Genomic DNA, 22,188 nt, shown 5'->3' on the forward strand with positions numbered 1-22,188 from the left:
GTCACATCATTTAACGCAACCATCTTTTTCTTAAACGTTTTTAGATTATTATTATTATTATTATTATTATTATTATTATTATTATTTATTATTATTATTATTATATGCTCCAAGAAAATAATTGAAAATTGGAACAAAAATCATATGCAATATGAGGGCACAGTCATTTCACCACAGATTTAGATAGCATATAAACTGATTACCCTCCATGTCCACTTTTAACCTAAGCATACTATATTACAATACTATTATGACCCTATATACTACTATAGTGCTACTATATTGCCCCAGAGCCAAACCACTTTCATAACATGGTCACACACCACAACCATTCATTGCTCTACTGCAAGTCACTGGTGAGTAATGGATTTATCAGATTGCAGGTGGAGTGAGACTTTAGGGTTAAACAATTGTACATGCCTGAACAATTTCATAAGCATACTATTAGCAAGTCAAATAAATAAATAAAAACATTGCACAGCATGTTAAATACTGTAGGACAGCAGTTGACTCCCTACACTGTTAGCCAGCACTGAGCTGCTTTCGATAAGTTCACAGTTTTAATCACTCAGCAGATGCTGCAGAGGCAGGGAGGCAAACGCCTGTGGAAGGTGATAGATGTTAATCAGCTGTTTGTTTCATAGAAACCCTGAATTCAAATTTGGAGTTTAAAGTGCACCTCCTTTTATACAATCTCATTCAGTATTCTGTGTCATTCATTTGGAAAGGTGACTCAAAAATGGTCAGTTACTAATAAAGATGGCCTGGACTGCCACCATACAGTTCACTGGTGGAATCCTAGTATTAGGCAGAATGTGTAAATGTTTTTGGTCTGTGCTGGCCATTGTTTCTGAGGCTATAAATAACCAGTCTTGTAGAATACATCCTTGAATGTAGCTGACCTAGACTGATTTTAAGTGAATATTAACTCTTTTACATTACTTCCAACCTGTTCACTGGACAGTTGTTTAGGTGTCTTTTCCCCATAGTACATTTCATTGACAACCATGCCGAAGCACAGTACAATAGCTTGGGTGCAATTATTGTACAATCCAAAAATGAAACAATTAAAAAATAGATTACAATAATATAAAAGAGATACTTAAACAAATAACACTTATTTTCCTAGCTTCAATTTCTATCTAGTAAGTAAAATGCATAACATAATCCAAAATATACCCCAATATAAAATCTACCTTGTTAGGGTTTCCATTTATTTATAAAATATACAATCACGGGTCTTATCAATTAAAGCAGAAAACAAAGGAAGACCAGGTGCACACATTCCTGTTAACTGCTGGGTATCACAGGGATAAGAGGTAAACCCTTCAGAGCTCAAGAAGAAAAGGTTTCTATATAAATAAACTTGCTTTCAAATTGTTTTGTAGAACTGAGCTTGAAGGAGGATGTCCTTGAAATAATAAAAGCATGATTCCATCTCAGTTGTATTATTATGCATTCACACAGTCCTTTCTCTTCATGTATTTAGTTCCTTGAGGTCACAGCCTTAGTTTGTAGGCTAACTTATTAGACTCACATGCCTTTCACCCCTGGAGGCCTGACTTTGATTCTGACTTCAATCCCACGTGATCTAAGTATGGGAATATCAACTTGACCCCCAGATATTACACCATATCACAAACTAGGCAGGATTTGAAAGCCGTAGGTTACAAGAGGCCCATTAATATGTGTAATATACACCCCAACCTGTATGATGACAACGTTCAGGAATCAGGGTATATATATATATATATATATATATATATATATATATATATATATATATATATATATATATATATATATATATATATATATAGTGTAGAATAAGAAGCAGCAATAAATCCAAATTTGAGAAGCAGTTCACTGGATATAAGTAAAAATGTGTACAACATAAGTATTCTAAATTATGTTCATACCAAGTTTCATGCCAATTGGATAAGTGGTTGTCCAGAAACTGTATGTGCAAAAATGTATGTGTGGCATACAGATGAACGGGTGTCTGGACAGCCACCTCCCTATGCCTCCACAATCTTATTCTCAATCACTTTTTGTTAAATAAAGTTAATTACAATTGCAGTTCTCCAGATATATGGAAAAATGTGAAGTTTTTATGTACAATTGCCTCCACTGTATCCCCATGGGGATAAAAAAAGAAGAAAATAATATATATTTATGGAAGTGACTTTCCAAAACAAGTTTCACTGTGAAAAAAAGTTTCAACATAAGAACTGGCTACCTGGAAAGAACAGGATTTTGTAGTTGTAAAAATTGTTTATTTAATAGCATCCTATACCATCCTATTCATTTGCCTGTACAATCAATACATGTGTAAAAACAGAGTTTAGTGGAAATTACCTTGATAGTTGACCTTGTCTTTTTAGTACCTTCCTATCCTGGTAATGACTGTTAAGTAGGATTCTTTAGCTTTAATAGATGGTGGAGTGCCTCACACAGCAATAATAAAATCAAGTGGTTTCAGATGACATCATAAACTGCAAGACCTAAGGTTGAGTGATTTATAGATATCTGAAACCTTAACCATTTTATTACTCACATTGTAAAGCAGGACACCTTCTGTTATTGTTAGGCAATGTAACACAGCACAGAGGCTGGCTTTGTAATCTATGAGCCTGAGACAGGGTCTTCTTATAATGTCTGGAGATGCATATCTTCAGCAATGGGGATATAGTGACGTTGGCTATGCAGTAAATGCATATGTCACACTAAGGTTTTCTATGCATCTAGAGGTCTGCTTGTCTAGTTCTGATGAAACTTGCTAAGGGCTGTCTTTAGCATAAGTTATTGGGAGTATCATCATATGGGGGTATATGGAGGCACCACTTGAGATTTTACACAATATTAATCAACTGTGATAGAACTTAGGGTCAGACCAATTCAAACCCTGATTGCTCTTGTGAAAGTGTGTTTATGTGATAATATCGGTATCTATATATATATATATATATTTTTTTATATATATATATATATTTAAACTAGCCATTTACAATCCGCGAAATGGGCGGAGAGAAGTTTCACATGAGTAGAAAGGACCACCGAAAGCAACATGAAAACAGCTGTTGACCAATACCCAGTAGGTTTTTGTGACATTTTAAAGGGACGGAAACAAGCGGTAATGTGAAAAGGCAGGCAGGCAGGGTAGAAAAACGCAAAGCCTGTGTTGTACTACTGTTTCCTTTGAATATCGGTGAATGAATGGTATTACATACAGTGGCTTGCGAAAGTATTGACCTCCTTTGGCATTTTTATTATTTTGTTGCCTTACAACCTGGAATTAAAATGGATTTTTTGGGGGTTTGTATCATTTGATTTACACAACATGCCTACCACTTTGAAGATGCAAAATATTTTTTATTGTGAAACAAACAAGAAATAAGACAAAAAAAACAGAAAACTTGAGCGTGCATAAGTTTTCACCCCCCCAAAGTCTCTACTTTGTAGAACCACCTTTTGCAGCAATTACAGCTGCAAGTCTCTTGGGGTATGTATCTACAAGCTTGGCACATCTAGCCACTGGGATTTTTGCCCATTCTTCAAGGCAAAACTGCTCCAGCTCCTTCAAGTTGGATGGGTTCCGTTGGTGTACAGCAATCTTTAAGTCATACCACAGACTCTCAATTGAATTGAGGTCTGGGCTTTGACTAGGCCATTCCAAGACATTTAAATGTTTCCCCTTAAACCACTCGAGTGTTTCTTTAGCAGTATGCTTAGGGTCATTGTCCTGCTGGAAGGTGAACCTCTCTTCCCAGTCTCAAATCTCTAGAAGACTGAAACAGGTTTCCCTCAAGAATTTCCCTGTATTTAGCTCCATCCATCATTCCTTCAATTCTGACTAGTTTCCCAGTCCCTGCCAATGAAAAACATCCCCACAGCATGATGCTGCCACCACCATGCTTCACTGTGGGGGTGGTGTTCTTGGGGTGATGAGAGGTGTTGGGTTTGCGCCAGACATAGCGTTTTCCTTGATGGCCAAAAAGCTCAATTTTAGTCTCATCTGACCAGAGTACCTTCTTTCATATGTTTGGGGAGTCTCCCCCATGCCTTTTGGCGAACACCAAACATGTTTGCTTATTTTTTTCTTTAAGCAATGGCTTTTTTTCTGGCCACTCTTCCGTAAAGCCCAGCTCTGTGGAGTGTACGGCTTAAAGTGGTCCTATGGACAGATACTCCAATCTCCGCTGTGGAGCTTTGCAGCTCCTTCAGGGTTATCTTTGGTCTCTTTGTTTCCTCTCTGATTAATGCCTTCCTTGCCTGGTCCGTGAGTTTTGGTGGGCGGCCCTCTCTTGCCAGGTTTGTTGTGGTGCCATATTCTTTCCATTTTTTAATAATGGCTTTAATGGTGCTCCGTGGGATGTTCAAAGTTTCTGATATTTGTTTATAACCCAACCCTGATCTGTACTTCTCCACAACTTTGTCCCTGACCTGTTTGGAGAGCTCTTTGGTCTTCATGGTGCCTCTTGCTTGGTGGTGCCCCTTAGTGGTGTTGCAGACTCGGGGGCCTTTCAGAACAGGTGTATATATACTGAGATCATCATGACACTTAGATTGCACACAGGTGGACTTTATTTAACTAATTATGTGACTTCTGAAGGTAATTGGTTGCACCAGATCTTATTTAGAGGCTTAATAGCAAAGGGTTGAATACATATGCATGCAGTACTTTTCCGTTATTTATTTTTTAGAATTTTTTGAAACAAGTTCTTTTTTTCATTTCACTTCACCAATTTGGACTATTTTGTGTATGTCCATTACATGAAATCCAAATAAAAATCAATTTTAATTCCAGGTTGTAAGGCAACAAAATAGGAAAAATGCCAAGGGGGGGTCAATACTTTCGCAAGCCACTGTACACAGGTCCCATGTGGAGGGCTGAACTGGTATTGCTGAATCCTTCTCAAATTCTTAGATTGATTATATTTTTATCTGACTGCTTAACTCCATTTACAGTGATAGCCATTATAGAATTATAGCAGTAGTAAAAGTTAAAAATATTGTTGTACTCAGTTGGATATGGAGGGTTTGTCCTCATTATTTGAAGGTTTCTAAACTGGTCAACCAAGACAAAGTTGGTCTTAAAAATGTACAACCTTTACTGTGGCAAAGAATCTTGTACTAGAGCATTTCAATGCTTTTTAAACCCATCTAGATTTATTCAAAACTGCACAAATTAGATAGCAAGTGAGATATCTCTTCCATTCACTTTCAAGAGACAGTACAAGTCTGGATAAACAAACAGAATCTCCCATTCAAAGAACAGCCTGCCCTTATATAACTGATTCAGTTGAAGTCAACTTCGGAGCAGAAGCAGACTGGGGTTTTTTTGTTATGCTTTGTAAAGTAACAGTCCAGCACCTTCAAAAAAAGAAACCCCCAAAGTACATTGATACATAAAGGCTGTAACTTGAGAAGCAGTTTCCTTTGCTAGTATTAAATCTTGACTCAACTCGACTGTTTCTTGCTGTGCAAATCAATATAAGTTAGCATTTGATGAGCTGTGGTTGGTCTAAAGACTGCAGCTTTGGCTCAGAATATGCTCTTTGTTGCAACCTTTCCTGTTACAACAGCAAGATGCTAATGTACAAGCAGCTTGACTTGTTTCAATTCATTAACAGATGAAAGCAACCAAAACAAGTAAAAAAAAAAAGCTTGGTTTATGAACTGTGTAAACTGTGTGTATTTGACAAACTGTGTAGTGAAGGCGAATGCCCATTCTACATGTGTTAATTCTTTTGTGTAAACATTTATTTTGGCCCTCATGCCTTGTTTCTTTGTGTTCCTTCTGTTTTGTTTATTAAACGTGCACAACAGTGCTTAAACTGCAGCTTCTTGTTTCCGAGTCTCTCATTCCTGCTGGTAACAGCTAGGGCCGTGATGCTATGCTGACACATTTGGGTTCAGCAATGTGATAGCACCCCTAGAGACTCAGAGCAGGACTGCATGACAAAAAAGAAATGGAAGACCAGCAGAGGCGGTTGGAAGAAGACGGGCTCCCTGGTGCAGAGCTTGTGGGGAGATTGCGCACCTCCAAGGCCTTCACCAGGGACGAGGTAGAGTCGCCTAGGAATGGCTTTGCCACAAGCTCCAACCCCAGACACTCACTCAACAAAGCGAGATGGACCCCTCTGCCTCCCACTCCTCATGTGAATGCGGATTAGATGCTCTCCTGCATCAAGGAGGGGAGCATGCCGAAAGCCAGTTACATGTCCAGTGTGCCCAGCGCTGGCGCCCAGTGCCACTGCCAGCATCACCACTGCAGTTTGTTAAAAACACACAATTTACAGTTCATAAACTCATCCAAACTCCCTCTCCACAAACAAAGAAATGCTCCCCGTTTATACAAATAGCCATTCCCCAATTAGCACCCAATTACCTAATTGGGGAATAGCCACACCTGTGATTGTTGGCAGGGACAGATGTAACCCCATCCCTACCAACCTAACATTCCTCATGCACTATTTACACAAGCAGGGCCTGTCACATGATAGTTTAGCATTTGGCAGAAAAAACACTACCATTAAGAATTAGACCAGTTTAACACAGGTATCCTCTGTACAATATAACCCCTTTTCTTTATGAAAGCACAACTGGGTGGTGAGAAATAGCATTGTTCTATAATCTATATAATTTTTGCTATGCACTTAAAACCTCCTGTACTGTACATAAATGCTATTGTGTTTAATGTAGTGATTTTACCTGTCTTGACATGGGAGGGACACGGTTACTGGGCAGTTGAAGCACTTAGTTACACTTAGCCAAGGTGAATGGAAATGAGCAGACACTTTCATTACTTTATTAAACCATAATTTTATTTAGCGGAAGCACTTAAACACATTTAACCTTTTTTATGTTTTAATTAGGAAACTGCTCTGTTGCACATGTTCATAACAAAATGTGCACCTCTTCAGCAGTTTATACTGAAGTTTTTTTCAAATAGCCTTCCCTTATAAATGAATATTTATTGCATTATAACTTATTCGTCATAATGCGGCCCTGTAACATTTCAACAAAGGCTACTGGACTAAAAATGTTTTAGTAACTCTAAACACAAGTTGTAGAAAAATACCTGACTGAAGACAAGAGAAGTGACTCACTCCTTTCTCTAGTTCAGTTGAATATTTAAATAGATTTCCCCCCACAAAGCTTTTTCTGTACTGTTTAGCTTTTAATGCATTTTAAATAAATGAGGTATTACATAGCATAATTAAAAAGAAACACTGTTGTAATGGTAAAATTAAGGCATTGCCAGAAGCTTGTCAGTGAGCTGCAAATGAAGTGGAAGTGAGAGAATAACAGAGGATTGAACAGAAAATGATTTTTATTATGGTGTGTCACAAAATAACAGTTTGCTTGCATTTGTACATATGCTATCATCACAACATATATAAAGTAGGGGTTACTTCCCCAAATTCTCTTTCTTCTGAGCTTAAACCTTGTAGCACCTGTTGTTTTCAGCTATGAAATGGGAAAGCTGAAACATGGACTTTTTTTTTACACACTGTAGAAGAAAAGGTGACATGCAGGCTTGATTTGCCATAGCAAAATACTTCTTAAAATGTTATTTTCTTACAAATAAACACTCAACAAAATATACTCTGTAACAAGGCGAGGAGCCCTGTACATGTATTTGTTTATTTTAGAATGGGTTACCCCTCTGCCCTTGTGCAGTTTATTATTTTGTACTTGTTTTGTTGTATTCTTCTTCTTCTTCTTCTTCTTCTTCTTCTTCTTCTTCTTCTTCTTCTTCTTGTTATGATTTATTGTATTTAGGTATTGAAATGGAGAGGGGAGGAGAAAGGGAACTGAAAAAACCCAATAGGAACAGTGAAAGCGATTACCCATCCTGACCTGTAATCAGTTTTGCATTGGTGACTTGTTTTTGTTTATCTTTTTTTTATTTGGCTCTGTGAGCAAGTGTTTTTGTTCAATCTTTCATTTTATTTTTGTGATTTAAATAAACGGCACCACAGTGTCTTTTTGCCCTGCAGTACTGTGCTTGTTGTTGTTCCTGCTTCTGGCCTGACGTCACCACTTAGCCGACCCTGTCACACGTGGTGTCCAGAGTGGGATCACTAGCGCCTCCTTTTTTTTTTTTTTAATTAAACGTAGAGGATAGAGGTTGGGAGGAAAGAAGACGATGGGAAGGAGACAACAGCTGCAGCAACAACAGCGGGCACAGGAGGAGATCAGCTAGGAAACCCTCCTCCACAGCATAGGCAACTGTTGCTGTGGCTGCACCAACTCCCCCCTCTTGGGCTGTAAATGCTCGGCCTCCTCACTTTTTGGCTGTGGACGCTCTGACTTCTCCCTCTTGGGCTGTGGACACACCAACTCCTCCCCCTTTGTGTCCATGTGTCCTCTCCAGCAGTTGTAATACCACTCTTCTTTAGGGAGGGAAAGGAGCAGTGTCTTTTTGCCCTGCAGTTCTGTGCTTGTTGTTTTTCCTGCTTCTGCCCTGCGTCACCACTTAGCACATTGTCACAACGTCAGTGACATTAAATACTTAATTTAATTGTGCACGTTGGAAAGCATGGATGCTTACTAACCTTTGGCCAGTAAAACTGGGTGCTAATATGAATAAGGGTGGACAGTGGAGACTAAGTGCTATATCAAGCATGTTCAGTATAATAATATGAAGAAGAGAGTAATGACATAAATTGCAAGTAGTACATATTAACTGCATAGAGTTAAAAGAATGCAATTTGATGTCTGCATACATTAGCAATGAAGGAATTACACTTTGGGCTATAAATTCAACACATGGCATAATCCTTTGCATAAATGTTTAAACTAGAAAATTTGCAGAGATGGCAAATTACCATACCTACCTGTATAGTGCACTTTGGAAAAATGAACACTAAATAAATTGTTCTAGCTGTGGGCCAAGAGGTTCACCTGGTAAAGGCATGACCATGTGGCATGCAAGGCAGCGTAGAGAAGTGTCCTGGCTGTGTGAAGCTGATGATCATCGCTGGGGATGTGATTGGCGGCGGGATCAGAAGATGCTAGCTGACCTTTAGTTTTATTAAGGGAGTTGCTGCGGTGATGAAACTCATGTCTTAAATCTTTGTGAACAGTTTCTAACGATTCTTCAAGCTTACAGTCTTTACATTTGCTGATATTGTAGTTACATTTTTTTTTTGCTAACACTGTCACTTAATAGTTGGAGGATTACACAGCAGTGTATGAATATAATTAAAAGATTTAATTAGCCTTTGTAAATGTATCCTTTTAAAGACTCAACTATTAGAGTGGAGGCTTAGGTCATATTTATTATAATCAACCGAGAGACATGCTAACAGTGCCACTGTCAAAATGGCACTTTAATAAAAACTGTGGGAATGATAACTTGCATAAACAGTTCTCCAGCACCGTCACTGAAAATTAATACACTGCATTGTCTATTCTGCAACATTTCCAATGTGGACTTTAATAATGAGCAAATGTGTCTTGCTCATCTTCACTTGCAGCAGACTGATATCCATTTGAATGTGTACTCCATCAGACCCAGTTTGAATTGTAGGCTGACTGAATCAGTATTTACAAGTCACTCTCATAGAGGAAGTTACCAAAGAGCCCAATGCAAAATAATCTAGGTGCAGGTTTTAATTCTTCACCAGGAAAAATGAAGATACAGACTTCTATAAAGGAATTATAGAAAAATATTTCAGTAAGATACTGAAACGAGATGAGATTGGGTTTATAATGGAAACGGGAGATAAAACACTCCACCGTACATTGTAATAACGTACACTAAACACTCTATTCTTGTCATTTGTGTTGATACACTTCAGTTTCAGTTCCCCAGCTTTAAGGACCTAAATGAAAAGCGCTAAAAAACACAATTTTCAGCTCTATTTTGTCCAACACCTTTCAAACATGCGATTTTGGTATTTTATTAATAAACATTCGCATGTTTCACGTTATGGAATTCATGTTACGAATATTGAGTTAACTATCTTTAGCAGGTGTTCTCATTACCTATAAAGAGTATGTCTTTATTCTTGTTAAGATAACTGGCTGTGATCTGGTGAATAATGAACCTAACCTTCTTTTAGGTAATGAGACCTCTGGTAAAGATAATGTCAGAGGCAAGACGTGAGTCTGAATTAATAGAGAAACAATAGCTATATCTAAAGCTATATCTGCTGTTGAAAAACAAATTGGTAAGCTCGCTGTACAGCCATGTGTGTCTATTGACTGGAACATTCAGTATGATGCTCATTATATTTAAGCGATAGAGCCCGTCGATGAGGGCTCAACTGTGTGGTAGATGACCGCGACGGGAGTTATGTGTCCTGAGCCGTAGGCGAGGGCGCTAACAAAAGTCAAGATCATCTACCACACAGTAGAACCCGCATCAAGAGGGCTCTATCGCTATTAGAAAACTATTAATTATGTATTTCCTCTTTAAAAAAAAAAGAAACCTTTAAAACCTATATTTACCTTGAACTTCTGATATTTCGCCAGTCCCTAACATCCCTAACATAATTAGAATATTAAATTATTATTATTATTATTATTATTATTATTATTATTATTATTATTATTATTATTGCTAACATATTTATTTATTGGGGTATTATTCTTTCTTACTATAATTTATCTGGACATGTACAATTGTTGAATAGTCCGTGTAGTATTGAGTCTGACTTGAAACTTGTTGTTGGAGGCGGGGCATCATTTAAGCAGGCAGGGATTGGATTGGCTGGTGCTGAAAGAACTGAAACAGGGTTGGGAGTTTGACGGCTATTTTGAGGGAGGGTGTTGTTTGGATCCAGCCGATGACAGAATTGTGGACCAATCGTGTCTTCCCTGTTAATTTGCTCTCCAGTACCTGCGAATTGAGCCTTCGTTACGGTGTCCTGTCACATATATGATTTCGCTTGACTCTAGACCAGCATCAGAAAGTATGTCAGTTTATTTTGCATTTTGCTCTTAATTGTACTGTACTGTACTGTAATTCTTGATATGTATTTTTGTATTAAACTGTAAGTCGCCCTGGGTAAAGGCATCTGCTAAGAAGAAGAAGAAGAAGAAGAAGAAGAAGAAGAAGAAGGATTCATAAAGGTGAGGAGAAAATCTGTGGTTTTACTGTATGAAACCTTCATTAATAAAAGTAGAGGGAAAAAATAAAAAATCTGCCCAGTATCCTTGAATATAGGAGCGTATTTCACAATAAGCAGTAGGTCAGCCTGAAACTCCATTGACTAATTTGCCTAAATAGAAACTTAACAGGAAACATTTATTACAAGGAGTGGGGAAAGAACATAAAGGATGGGATCCATAATTAGGTGTCTCATTATTTAGGGTTGGGTAGTTAGCAACCATGTATGTTGTAGCAGTAATGACTTTAATTGTCAGTATAGAGCACAATATTGTTCAAATCCATTTAAACATTTAGCCTTGTCTAGGCTGCCTTTGGAATGTGATTCATTATACATGAATTCAGAATTTTGAAAAAAGACTCGCTATTTCATATTACTTATTGTACAAGTACCTTTGTTTGCTTGTTGGTAGGCTAGCAGGCTCTGTTTACCTTTTTTGTCTGCTCTACTGAGGAGACACCATTCCAATGAGCTTTTTACAAAGAGAAAATGCTACCAAATACTCACTTTGATTTTAAAAAACATACAAATAAATCAGTTTGAAGAAAATAAAAAAAAAAAAAAAAAAAAACACTGTATTGGTTGTGCACAGGCCTGAGTGCCACAGCTGAAAATGGGTTGAACACAGTGCAGTCCAGCTCTGAACTCTCTGCTGGAGATGTTGGTCATGGATGTACACATAGCCATTTCCATTGATAACAATGTTATCAATATCATATAAGTTCCATGTTTCCATGGAAGCCCTGCAAAATTAGTGTCATTCCGATAGTTAAGCCTGGACTGTTTTCACGGTTCTCACGGATTTCACAATATCCCTGAAATGTGCCCACTGCCGTGTAATAAGTAGTACCCTGTGAAAATTCCCATTTCAGAAAAAATATGCATATTTTTATCACTTAAAAATAAATACAGAAAATGTTAGCCTTATTGATGCTCTGCCTGTTACGTCACATTTATGAACCTGGCAGCCGGCAGTTTTGCTTACTGAAACAGATGTAGCATGAGTGAATTTTTTTTTTTTTCACTCAGCAATAATCAAGAACTCCACCTGTTTTTACTCTGTATTGCTATAAACAAGGTAAAATGTAAACAGTATTTTAAAACACTAAATAGTGACTATTTACCTAGTTTTGAAATTAATCGGAAATATGGAAGGTACAACATAAGGGTGAATTTTGCACTGTACTTATCGATCGTTATTCAGGCCCCCCTTGTCGGCAATTTTGAAAGAAAAAGGAAGGAGAATTGTAAAAGCAAAGAATGTGAAATTGATAAAAATGCTGATAGAGGCATACACATCAAAACAAACATGACATTTCTGCAGGATTGAAGGATAGCTGTCAAGGGATGTGTGGTATTAGAAAAGTCCAAGAGCCAAAATGCCAGATATTGGAAGGGTAGTAGAACTGGACACTAGCCAAAGGATTTGTTTGTGAGGGTTGGGGAAAAACTATCCTTAGTAGACCAGAGAAGTGACAAGGACTAGCCAGCCTCTTGTAGGTAACTGCTCCCATTCAAGACTGTGTTCCCATTCAAATTTAAACACAAATTAGCAGTTATGCATATTAAAATGTCAGCAAAGGTGATGCACATAAGCAGAAAAAAACAGGTTTCCATTCAAATCCATTTCTATTGAAGAAACTGGCCCAGGTGCTGACTTCATTCATATGAAAACAAGGCTGTGGTTGCTATAGTTGTTTGTTCAGCATCTTGGTAGTACTGTAGTATCACAAATATGATTAGATTGTCTGTTTTATTTGATGCAGTTGGCAAAATAAAACTAAGAAACCATTATTGTATAGATACAACATATATAAACAAACTTCCTACTATCTTTTTTGTAATGAATGATAAATGTTATTTTATTAATATGTAATGAATTGGCATTACAGCCATTCAAATTGAACAGAGAGGCAAGGGCTGCGTGTGAATTGCAAACCATACAGTTCAAAGACCTGCTCTCTGTAGCTGAGAGGGAAGTATGTATCTTACGGTGATTTCAGTATGAGTCCCTCACTAATACAGAAACCATTATGAAGTGCTCAAAATATTAATTTGATTTTACTACTGTATGGGCTGCAGATTTATATTTGTACATTGAGAACACATTAATGTTACTTCAGCGCAATGATTTTTACATTTAAAATAAAGTAAGCACAATATATGTATGTGTGTGTGATTTGTATTAATGCTTTAAAGCTGGATGCCTCGTTATTTCAGACAGCGAGAGCCCTTGCTTATTAAACTCGAGTTAGGTAGCACAAGGAAACAGGGTGTTCGCTTTATTAGGCAGTTTCATTGGAAATGAAAAATACCATAACAGAAAATATTTTAAAAATTGTTATCCTGTATTTGTGTTGGTAGGGATTTGTTTTACATCATGCGTCACGGCTGCATTACATGATTAACCATAGTTTATCACACTTTTTATGCACTAAAGCTTTAATTTCTAACACAAAGCAAACAATGGGCTAAATTCAATAAGCATTTACTCCAGTGCTGCATGTGCACCTTTTTTTGCTAAATGGAAAAACAAACATTAAATAAATAATTCAGTGGTCATTTCATGCTTAAGTGTGCAATACTGTTGTTTCCCTTTTAGAAATAATGTGCCTGTGCCACACTGGAGTAGGTGTCAGTGAATCCATCCTATTGTATCTGGTACAATTACAAAGAATTAATCTTTCAAATGGTTATTAACCATGCAATCATGTACCTAAAGTAGTGACAGAAAAGTGTACCCTTCTTACAATGTTGCTACACCTTGCCTTCTACATGTGTCTTAGTCAAAGAAGAAAATGACATACAACTGCAATCTGCTCAACAACTACGAAAAAAAAAAAAAACAATCCTAAGGATTTATTGTATTTGGTAAGGATCACTCTCTACTGTCGGGCTTTTGAACACAAGATGTTTTATCTTGAGAGGGTCTCCTGGTTTAATTATTTTAAATAGGGATGACAATTTACTGAGGCACTCACTGAGAAAAATACATCGGCAGCAATAACTTACCATGCACTGCTAGTCTCTGGGTTTGCGCCAGCAAAACCTTCCCAATTAGAATAGCATTCAAAACAGTGACAATAAAATGCATCTAGCTTTTCAGCAGAGTGCATGCATCTCTTAAATAAATATGTTTTTAGAAGTATAATTTTTATTATTAATTTTACTTTAGTATAAATCTGTTCGAGCGGGTGGAGGTTTTAGATTTAGATAGATGTATCACTTAATTACTACACCCTTTCTTCTTGTCTGGCTAGTTCATGGATTAGATGTCTCCAAGGCACCCAGGCTGGACAGTGCTGCAGAAATGTCTATGAAGTGGTGCTGGTGACTCAGTAGTGAAAACGTTCTTCCCTCTGGGTAGGACTCCACCAGTTCCCCTACAATGGTGCTGGAGGACCAGTGCTGTTGGAGGCGTCATTTTTAGTAGACGTAAGAAAGAGACACCTGTGCAATAGGAATTGAAGAGTTCCATTAAACCCTCTGATTGGGTGTGACTCAATCACAATGCCAGGAGTTTCCACGCATGCGAATGCAATCACTGCTCCAATCTCGATTCAACTGTTTTAGTGCATATATGACTGTAGAATATGAGAGTTTGTGTCTTTGAAAAAGGAAATCATTTTCAAAAGGGACTTTAATTTGGAATTAATGTAGTTTATGGTGTGTATGCCCACAAGGCAAATATATAACAGACTGGCTGCAAGTGAGTTTGCAGCAGCATGGTATTACTGGAACTTTAAAAAAAAACAGAGAGATGCTTTGTAGTAACTGAGCTGCACATGCATGCTGTCTAATTCAGTCCTGATGTTAGGTCATCTGGAGCTGTAGGTGCATCTGCATGATTTAAGCTTAGTATTATGGTTGGGCTGGGTCAGGGATAGAGCAGCTATACAAGACAATGGTCCTGAGTGCCAAAAATGTTTGTAAACAACACATTAACTTAATATACTGTTTGAACATCTGTGCCTAGCCCTTAATCACTCAGGATAATGTTGTATTTTACTATGGTAAAGAAAATAGTACAAAGCCAGCACTTGGTCTGTTTGATAACACCAGTCTTTGACTTTTACTTACAGTTGACGCATATTGATTCTGTTCATTTGTGCTTCAGGTTGAATGATAAGTGCAGAGGATGTCTATGCCATGAATCCCGACTGCAATCATTAAAAGCTAATTAGCATGTGTAACTACCCAGTCATCACCCCATTATTGTTAAGGTATCTGCTATACTTGATTAACACATCATTCCTGGCAAGAGCACAAAATATGCATCACATGGCTGCAGCAGCTAAACTGACGATTAGCAAAGAACAAAATTGTTTCAGAATTAAACCATGTAATGAATCTAGGTTACAGAACACCGTATAGGATTGACTGTCATACCATTTCTAATGCATTCGTTTTCACTAAATGAGTAAGTCTAATTACTAATTAATGCTTTAATGATAGTGTGAGGAATGTCTGATAATAGTGTGGATTTTTTAAACTAAAACAAAAGAATATATGCTTGGACACAATGCTGAAAACAGTACGGTTTACAAATAAAATAAAAGCACCATCAAGTCAGTTATGAATGTTGTTAGATATTTCTATATTTCAGTTACACGGTTGAAGTTAAATATATACAAAACATATTTTTATTCAAAAGTTTTGAAAAGCAGCCCCCCTTAATCTTAGTAAAGCATTTTGTTCAAATCGCAACATGTCAAATGGTAAGTCTGAATTCACCCACCATAGTAAAACCCTTTGTTTATGAAGATCATTGTGCCAACCATTGCATGATTCTCAATTCAAACTACATTGGTTTCTTACAGTGTACTTCTAATACTACATTTGATTCTTATCACAATTCCAGACAGAAAAAATAAACTCATTTTAGCATTCCTTGCTTGAGAAAAAAAGAAAATCAGGATAATATAGTAGCCTTATGATGCAAACAGAGTTTTATGGGGCATGACATGTTCAAAGTATTAGGTTTTGCAGGGGAGGATGGAGCTGACTCACACGGATGTGTTTTGAGTCAGCCGAGCGCACTCTCCAGAGAAGCTGAGTCTTGAATAGGAATAGGAGATGGATTGTTGGATTTTCACATAGCTTGTTAATGAGGCTAATCTGATTGAATAATTGATTGCGCATGAATGGATACCTGTGATGAAGGAATTGTATCCACCGCCAGGCTTGTAGGTGTCGAGTGGCACTGAAACTTCCATGCGCTAAACTAAACAACGTAAAGTGTGAGTGCCAGGATCAGTAAACTGGTAGGAGGAGAGCGGTACTCGCACGCCCTGCCTATACAGAAGACTAAACAGTGTATTAATTACCAGTATGGGTCAGCATGGAGAAGCTGAGTGGCCCTTTGAAACTGTAATGCTTTAAAGCAAGAGGTAGTAACAGCCAGGCTCAAACGCAATGGCCAATCTACACTTGTACCTAAAAATAATTCATATATGTGTATCTCCTGCACTTCATTAGTTCTGCCACCTGGTGGTAAAAGACAGCAGAAAATGCATTAAACACAACAGCAGAGTGCTGTGGACTTTTGGTCAGAGTGTAGCTAAACTCCACATGGTCTGTTATCAATTGATTCTTCATGCTCGTTAAAAATGGGAGGAGTTATAGTTATTGAACTAAAATGAATATAGCGGAGTGGCAGGAAATGGCGTTGTGGTGACGTCAGGCCAGAAGGCGGAACAAAAACACAGAGGTATCTGCAGTTGGAAAGACGCTTTGTACACCGTTTCTTAAACACAAAAATAAATAAAATATTTAAACAAAAATAAACACTTGCTCACAGAGCACAAAACGCTAAGGTCAGGCTGAGCAACTGCCTTCACTGATCCTTAGTTCTTTAATTTCTCTCTCTTCTCTCACCGCTCTTGTTCCGCCTCTCGAACATCCCACACAGAGTGTAGAGAGCTGTTGGTATTCATGCAGGTGACCATCTCCCGATTAGCAATAAATTGATAAACAATACAAAAACCATAACAAAAGCCCATGGTGCTTCGCTGTCATACAAATATACAACAATATAAATACAATAAATAATAACATGCCGCTATAAATACAATAAATCACACAACTAACAAAGACAATATAACACGGGCGGAGAGGGAAATCCCGTTCTAAAATAAACAAAGACAAAATAAAAATAAAACAATAACATGGCGGATGACACCACGCTCGTCCTCCACATATAAACACTTTAAAATAGCAGGGCTTTTCTACCGCACTGCTACATATCCCGCCTCCCGCTTTCTGCAAAGCACACATGGCCCCAACGGCCACCCCCCCCCTCAGTCTCAAAGTTCCAGAAAAAGGGGAGCAAGTTTTCGATGGTGGGGTCCTTCTCCCCCCACACCTTCGTGGTTGGCAGCTCCATCTTCTGAGGCTTCAGCCACTGTTTCTGCTGCCGCGAAATTGCAGCTGGTGGAGCTGGTCTCCTGCTCTCCTGTGGCAAAGTTCCCGCCCCTGTGTAACACGAGTGTTTAAAATGTATATTTGTATTTAGGCACAAGAATTGCACAGCACTTCACGTGCAAGTAACAAGTAAAAATATTTGAGCACGGGAAATTGCACTTTATTAATTCACGTGCAGTTGTACCGCGACTCCAATTGAATGATTGATTAGCAATCGAGTCTCGGTACAGTTTTCACTCACTCTGGGTTGTGTGTTCGGTGAGTGGAAAATGGGATTGGAGACAGGTAATAATAATATTAGTTCAAATATCAGCTCAAAGTGTTTGTCTATGTAGTTCATTTTGTTTGTCCCTTTATTTTGGCGAAAGTGCTGTGTCCTGTGTTTTTTTTGTTTGTTACAACTTTTTTATTTACTGTTCTGTTCACTCATTAAATGCTGAGCGAAACCAATCGCTCACCTCCACTCAACTCCACCTCTCTGTTGTTTATTTCCTGGTTCCTATTTCTGGTCTGACGTCACCCACTACAACTGTCTTTGTGACACCTCCCCACACTTCTTTGTAGCCGGCAGCCCCCTTTTCTGAGGCGCCAGCCCTGGTGCTTCCGGCAATCCTGCAGAACTAGCAGCATCCCCAGGCGAAGCAGAGCCGGCAGCGGCCCCAGGCGAAGCAGAGCCGGCAGCGACCCCTGGCGAAGCAGAGCCGGCAGCGACCCCAGGCAAAGCAGAGCCGGCAGTGGCCACAGGCGAAGCAGAGCCCGCAGCGACCCCAAGTGAAGCAGAGCCGGCAGCGGCCCCAGGTGAAGCAGAGCCCGCAGCGACCCCAGGCGAAGCAGAGCCCTCAGCAACCCTAGGAGAAGCAGAGGAGAGACAGGCAACCCCACGCGATTCAGGACCCTCAGCCACTCCAGGCGTAGCGGGACCCTCAGCAACCCCAGGAGAAGCGGGACTCTCGGCAACGCTAGGGGATATAAGAGAGACACAGGGTGCACCAGAGAATGCAGAGTAACAGGCATTCCCAGGTGATGTGGAGTCACAAGCAGTCCCAGGCGAAACAAATTCAGAGAGCTACGAAGGAAATTAAAAGACAAGACCAAAACTGTGGTATTTTCTGGGATACCGCCGGCACCTTGCAAAGGACCTTACGGACAGCTGGAAATAATTAATCTAAATGCATGGCTGAAGACGTGGTGCACACTGGAAGGCTTCACCTGTCTTGATCATTGGACCACATTCTACAACAAGGACTATTTGTATAGACAGGACAGACTGCACTTAAATAAAAAGGGAACCAATCTTCTAGGAAAAGATCCTCGAGCAGGTTCAGAAGCATTTAAATTAGAAAGGAAGGAGGGGAGAAATCAACAAAAAAACAGAAGGGAGACCGCATCAAAACAAGGACAACAACTCAGACAAGACAACCATTAAATGTATTTATCTAAATGCTAGAAGTATCAGAAACAAAAGTTTAGAACTTAAAGATACTGCATAAACAAGTAACTATGATGTGATAGGTGTTACAGAAACTTGGTTGTCTGACAGTGATGGGGATATAATATTTGTGGATATACACTGTATAGGAAAGACAGGCAGGACAGAAGAGGTGGAGGGGTAGCGCGATACATAAAAAACAGTCTTGAAGCCCAGGTGTTAAACCTGGACAAAGAAAATAAAGCCGAATCAATATGGGTCAGAATAACGGACAAAAATTCAAAGGGCATAATAATGGGAGCATGCTATAGACCACCAGATTCAGGCGGTGAGCAAAATACTCTGTTATACAATGACATTAGAAATGCGTGTAGCAAAAAAGAAGCCAACTAATGGGGGATTTCAACTTCCCCCATATAAAATATGAAAACTAGGTGGGTAGCACGACGGACGAAATTGAAATGGTGGAAATGACAAATGACTGCTTCCTAACACAATTTGTCAGGGCACCGACTAGAGGGGAGGCATGCCTTGATTTAATCTTTTCAAATAACGAAGACAGAATAACTAAAACAGAGGTCAGAGAACCACTAGCAAACTCAGACCACAACATGGTCTCATTTGAAGTGTTTTTAAAACCCCAAAAGTAATGACTAAAGCTAAGGTTTACAATTTTAGAAAAGCAAACTATGAAGGTATGAAACAGAGACTAACAGATTGGAGTCAAGCTGTTCCTATCCAGTTTTAAATAACTTTAGCATAACCGAGGCAGAAGTGTTAAAGGGACTAGGAGCTCTTAAAATAAACAAATCCCCTGGGCCGGATGAGATCCTCCCAATAGTACTCAAAGAAATGAAAGAAGTTATTTACAAACCGTTAACCAAGATCATGCAACAGTCTCTTGACACAGGGGTTGTACCGACAGACTGGAAAATTGCAAACGTAATACTGATCCACAAAAAGGGAAACAAAACTGAACCAGGTAACTACAGACCAATAAGCCTGACTTCTATTATATGCAAACTTATGGAAACTATAATAAGATCAAAAATGGAAAATTACCTATTTGGTAACAGTATCCTGGGAGACAGTCAGCATGGTTTTAGGAAAGGGAGATCGTGTCTAACTAACCTGCTTGATTTTTTTTGAGGATGCAAGGTCGATAATGGATAATTGCAAAGCATACGATATGGTTTATTTAGATTTTCAGAAAGCTTTTGACAAAGTCCCGCATAAAAGATTAATTCTCAAACTGAACGTAGTAGGGATTCAAGGAAACACATGTCCATGGATTAGGGAGTGGTTAACATGTAAAAAAATTAGAGGAGAAACCTCAGAATGGAGTGTGGTAACCAGTGGAGTACCCCAGGGATCAATATTAGGTCCTCTGCTATTCCTAATCTACATTAATAATTTAGATTCTGGTATAGTAAGCAAACTTGTTAAATTCGCAGATGACACAAACATAGGAGGAGTGGCAAACACTGTTGCAGCAGCAAAGGTCATTCAAAATGATCTTGACAAGATTCAGAACTGATGAAAGACATGGCAAATGACATTTAATAGAGAAAAGTGTAAGGTACTGCATGCAGGAAATACAAATGTGCATTATAAATATCATATGGGAGATGCTGAAATTAAAGAAAGACTATGAAAAAGACCTAGGAGTTTTTGTTGACTCAGAAATGTCTTCATCTAGACAATGTGGGGAAGCTATAAAAAAGGCCAACAAGATGCTCGGATACACTGTGAAAAGTGTTGAATTTAAATCAAGGGAAGTAATGTTAAAACTGTACAATGCATTAGTAAGACCTCATCTTGAATATTGTGTTCAGTTCTGGTCACCCCCCTACAAAAAGGATATTGCTGCTCTAGAAAGAGTGCAAAGAAGAGTGACCAGAATTATTCCTGGTTTAGAAGGCATGTCGTATGCAGACAGGCTAAAAGAATTGAATCTATTTAGTCTTGAACAAAGAAGACTACATGGCGACCTAATTCAAGCATTCAAAATTATAAAAGGTATTGACAATGTCGACCCAAGGGACTTTTTCGACCTGAAAAAAGAAACAAGGACCAGGGGTCACAAATGGAGATTAGACAAAGGGGCATTCAGAACAGAAATAGGAGGCACTTTTTTACACAGAGAATCGTTAGTGTCTGGAATCAACTCCCCAATAATGTTGTTGAAGCTGACACCCTGGGATCCTTCAAGAAGCTGCTTGATGAGATTCTGGGATCAATAAGCTACTAATAACACTATGTAGTAAGTGTTATTTCCTAATTGTTTATGCCTCAAAAGTATAGAAAATGGCTATTATTCCCCACAAACTTTGCTTTTGTGACCAGAACAGTGATATTTCAAAATATCATTATTTCCAATGGGAGAACGGGCAAATGTGTGTCTTTTCGTTCACATAAAGTCAGAAAAAAACAACATATGAATCCAAATTAACATATATTTATACTAAAGTAATACAAAAATGACTACAAAAGATTTAGAAGTGAGTAGTTTTTCAAGATTTACGATTATACTGTAAATACCCAAGAAATGAAAAAATAAAAAGTACACTTACATGCTAAATACAGTAATTACGCACCCTTTCTCTTGAAAAACATATCCAGTGTAGATTGCTTCATTTTTTTCGTGTTTTTCTCAATGCACACTACTGCAGTCTTGCTACCTCCTCACGCCTGTTGCCATGGTTGCAGTTTGTGTGAAGATGGCAACAGTTGCATACATCGCACATGATTCACACTGCAATAGGTTATCTATGAATCAGCCTTATCTTCGAATTAGCCTACCAAGGTCTTCGTTTTCAGTGAGAGAATAACACATTCACACTAGAGAAAGTTCAGTTTCAGACAGTATCGAGATTGTTTTATCCGAGTAAATTTTGTAAAAGTGATCGTCCTGATAGGGCTAATTTCCATTGAGAAAAATGGTTCTTGCTACTTGGATTGTTAAAAAAAGGGGTTCGTTATAAGAAGGATTTGTTACAGTGAAGTATATTGGTATTCACACATGTGACACCTGCTGGAGAAACAGTGTATTTCAGTCATAATCTGTGGCAAACAAGTTTCTCGTCAGATGATGTCCTCTAACGTGTAGAAGATGCAGGACTGGTTAACTGCATTCTGACAGGGTAGCATCCCGGCTCAAGCTATTACCAGCAGGAAAGAGACGCAGAGACAGAAAGCTGCAGTTTAAGC

The sequence above is a fragment of the Polyodon spathula genome, chromosome 19, assembly GCF_017654505.1.
Source record: "Polyodon spathula isolate WHYD16114869_AA chromosome 19, ASM1765450v1, whole genome shotgun sequence".
Classification (NCBI taxonomy): Eukaryota; Metazoa; Chordata; class Actinopteri; order Acipenseriformes; family Polyodontidae; genus Polyodon; species Polyodon spathula.